At 33.2% G+C, this 4,393-nt stretch overlaps 1 long non-coding RNA gene across 1 annotated transcript; it reads right to left on the bottom strand.

Annotated features, from left to right (window-relative positions):
- Positions 1-335: 335 nt before the first annotated feature.
- LOC132718645 (uncharacterized) lies at positions 336-3,975 on the bottom strand. Its single transcript, XR_009624128.1, has 3 exons — positions 3,810-3,975; positions 1,666-1,807; positions 336-1,251 (listed from the first exon to the last, which is right to left on the bottom strand). It is a non-coding gene; the product is annotated as an uncharacterized LOC132718645 (long non-coding RNA).
- Between the last annotated feature and the right edge of the window lie 418 nt (positions 3,976-4,393).

Below are 4,393 nucleotides of genomic sequence, written 5' to 3' on the forward strand. Positions count from 1 at the left end.
ATTGATATTAACATTTTGAACATGTCATTCTGTGTATACCATACGTTGGCTACACAATTTTCAACAAGCGCAACATATCCACATTGATTTGCAAATGAGATTGGTTTTCCTTATTACTAGTCTTCTGGAATTCAGTTCATATGCAACTATCAGAAATAAGTGCTAAACAAAAAATAACTTTACATTAATTTTGCTAAAAATATAATTGATTTGTAAAACAAGCATAGTTACCGTCCTATATAGATACAATCGGGCTTGATATTTTAATTCTTTCTGCATGTCATACATAAAATCAAAATTTGTGTTTTCCATAATTGAGACAGTAGACTATGTCGTAGCATTTTTAAAAGCAAAGCAAAAACATTTGCTGCATTGCCGCTATAATTGTAAGAACAATGGTGAACGGTTTCACATTTGAGGCGCTTACTCCATTCTTCTTTGGTGGTGCTGGTTCTACCTGTAGAGAAGTGTCGGTACAGTTGAAGTCGATGCAAAGACTTAATTCTTTTAACTCTATCCCCTGTGCAATATCTAAGCGGACATCGCCGTTTTCAATGGATTTAGCCACGCTTATTGCCTCTGCTGAGAGATTAGCTCTGGGACTATCGCCGGCGTTAAGGTCGAATTCGGATTTTGCAGCGATCAGTATGTTGATATAAAATGTGTCAGTGTTAATGTCAGCAGCACGTTTGTTACGGTTCGGTGTTATCAGAGTTGGGTACCCGAAAAAATTTATTCCTCTTGTATTCCATTTCATCTTGTTTGCCAATTGGTCTGCAATATTTTCCGCAAATAATTAAGGTTTCTCAGAACCATTTCCTTTGCTCGTCGAAATATCATCTGTATGTTCTCTATTCCAGGTGAAAGTATATCTGTACCACATGCCGAAACAACATCCAACATCTGTTTTAAGGTTTCCGTCGCGTCTTGAATTAGCGCGCCTTTTACAGTCTAAAATATACGAGCCCAGTTACCCACACCAATATCACAGATGGATGGCTTTCCAGAATCCGGATGAAGATAGCATCCAGAGTGAGAATCAAAGGCCTGTTGTCTGATGCTCTCACATGTTGCCACAACAAATGGTCTTAGGATGGGTACAAGTTTGACTTGTAGACATTTCCGTACAGCATTGATCCATTCTTGTCCAATGGAGTTAAATTCTTGGTAATGATCTTGATATAAATGGCAAAATTTCTCTGCATAATCCAGAGCATACGAGTCGCCTTGTTCTTTGCACGGATAGCGTGCCTGCAAAAGTCAATAGTGATATTAATCCCATAAACTCCTCTCAAAAGATATTTGACAGTTCCAAACAAATATAACCATAAGAAGAATTTGTTAATCTTTTTCTTAACAACAACAACAATAAACAAACAAATCCAAAATAAATTACGGTATTTTTACCTTTTATTTTTATCTCTTTTGCATAAATTCCAAAGAGTACTAAAAATGATTACAATAATTGGCTGGATAATATTCTGCTAAACCATCGAACAATATGTTGAAAAAAGAAATTAATAACAAAATTCATAATGGAACATGAATAATTACAAGTGTAAATACAGGTTGTCTTTGATTTAAACTGTCTATATTTTTGACGGTTATGAAACAAAAAAGGACAATACTATACTAAAACAAACAAGTTATCAGGGTAATATCTACCTCTAGACATTCCTTGTACCAACTACAATCGGAACCAGACGGACTAAAACACCAGTCTGACTGACTGACGTCACAACCGGTCGTTGTGTCGTCACATTTACCGGAGTGTCTGGCCCGCAGGTACAGTTATCGTAAACTGGCCCTATGGAAATGAAAAACAAAGATTACAAGGCAAGAGTTATAAAGAAACCACTAAACTAGAGGCACCTGAACTTTCTTTAATCACACTTATTAATTCAATTTTGTTAACAAAATGAGTGTATGTTATTTAATTTATTTCTCCTTAACACTAATATAGAACCTAATAGCACAAATGAAAACTCTATTAAATGTCCAGTATCACGTAAGTTTCCGCGGTCTTTCAATAAAACTGAAAAAGATTATTAAAATAAACTTTAATTAGGATAATATATATCCGTATGAACTGATACTCCATTAATTATAGCATTAGAAATGAAATATTGAAAAATGATTTTATGTCTGTTGTTAGCGGGCCATAGATGACCGAATGAACTAAGCTTAGTAAATTCGACCATCACATCAAGAAATAATGTAAACGATTGTCTACTTTGGACCAAATTGCTCCCTTTAATCAATCTTTTATAGATTTGAATCAAGTTAAGACACTGCTGAAAAAATGCTTAGCAACGATCGGTTCAATGAAACAAATTAAATCGCTAAAATTAGAAGGATTAAGTGGCTAACTATCATTAAACGACGAAAAAATAATGTATATCAAAACTGCTTGAAAACAATATACGCCATTTTTCGTTAATTAAGGTTGCAATTACATTTTAAAATATTTAACGATAAATATTTTGAATATAACTTGAGGAAGACAAAAAAAAGTTAAAATCTGTTTTAACGATATGATCGGTTGCAATGTTCTCATGCATGCACAAGTATGTAGTGAAAAAATTAATCGATTAATTTAATGAATCACATGATTTCCCAAGTAACTCGTATAGTTTTGAAACAATTTTAATTCGATATTCTATTAATTAAAAAAAAAAACACAATCCATATACCACAAGTAATACTGACTACATTAAATTTAGGAGTTTATCAACCAGTTTTGTAAAATAAGCTAGTGATTGTCGAATTGTCATGTATGCATTCTGTTATGTAATTCGGATTAAGAACATAAGGAAAGTGAAATAGAACATAATATATCTCTTTGTATTCATCTGAAGCTCCCTCAGTCGAAATATATTGTATCTAAGTTCTATGATTCATAATCAGTAGAGGAAAGAAAACAGAATCCTTAAAGAAAGCCCAACACAGTAAAATTGAAGATGTTGCAGGCCCGGTTTCGGTTTGATTGAGCCTGTTCATGGACAGTACTGACAAATGAAAATAAGTAAGTCCTATTTTAAGAGCAGGAAATGGTTCAGCCTAAATTGCTTATTGCTAAAATTGCTACTTATATAATCAAACAATCAACGTGTCTCAAGGAATTTCATCAATATCTTCACATTGGCATTTGGTCAGGGTATAATGATTTGTTCTTTAAACGGAAAAGTGACCCATTGTCTCTTTCTTCATATATACTTTTTGCATATTTTTTTTGCATAGTTCCCGGGTATTGTGATTTGATCATTTTCGAAAGATTTCAAAAGCAAGTAAAATAATTTGTATTTGTATTATTATATTATACAGTTAAATGACGTTCAGCTTTTGAGCTATTGTGTTAATGTTATTCAATCTCCGTAAGGATATGTTTTGAAATCTGTATTATTTAGAATATAATGACAAATGTTCTAGCTTTTCTTGCATGTGATTGTTATTTTCTGAACTTAAGAAGAGACAGACAATAATGTCTTCAAAACAATGTGTTTAAGTAAAACATATGTTTCGAAACATCACATTCTATAAATATTTTTAACCGACTCGCACAAACCAGTTTTCATATAGTTTCATGATACATATTTTAATGAGCAAACAATGAATATTTAAAGCATTTAAACGATTCGCAAAAAATCCTAGTCTCTCGGACACATAGAATTTACTAGATAAGGCAAGAATTTCAGTTTGGGCCCATTATAAGTCAAATCACAGAATGTCAAAAACAGTGTGCAGCAAAAAATAAAATAATAATAATAAAAAAGCAAATGTACATAAAAATATAACAAAATTAAATTTACCTTGATCTAGACCATTAACCTCTAACATACACTGATACCAACAGTATTTCGTCAATGAATCTCTACACATGTGATTTCCTTCTGAAAATACTTTAATGTAAGTATCTGTCAGACATGTTGCCCATTGGTACTTGTTGTAGTACGGCGTCAAACGAACACATGCAGTTGAACCGGAAGGTTCATTCGAGCTATCACACACACCTTGTGCTGATCCACGAAAATTAATTGAAAAAGATCCATGTTTAATTTGCTTTGCATTCGTCGTGTCGCATTCACGAAGTCGCGTTGTTTACTGCTGTGCTTGAACCATAAAGCGTAACAATTTTATATCGGAAGAGTTTCGTTTTCAGATTTTTTAATATGTTTTTTTTTCTAGATTGCGCCAGTAAGGATAACATGTTGGTTATTCGGGTAATTTAGGTTGAGTCATGTAAAAGCGTTAAGATGCCCTCAATTTAAGGCGATAATTCCCAACGTCACCGTCCGCATCCTTGAGGTGAACATCAGTACATAGAAAATGGTCGATGGTATTCGTATTGATGCGTTGGCGGGCAATTTTATTCGTTCTTTAAGACATTTTGATA

This window comes from Ruditapes philippinarum, unplaced genomic scaffold (assembly GCF_026571515.1).
Source record: "Ruditapes philippinarum isolate M1 unplaced genomic scaffold, ASM2657151v2 ctg9240_1_1_1_1, whole genome shotgun sequence".
Classification (NCBI taxonomy): Eukaryota; Metazoa; Mollusca; class Bivalvia; order Venerida; family Veneridae; genus Ruditapes; species Ruditapes philippinarum.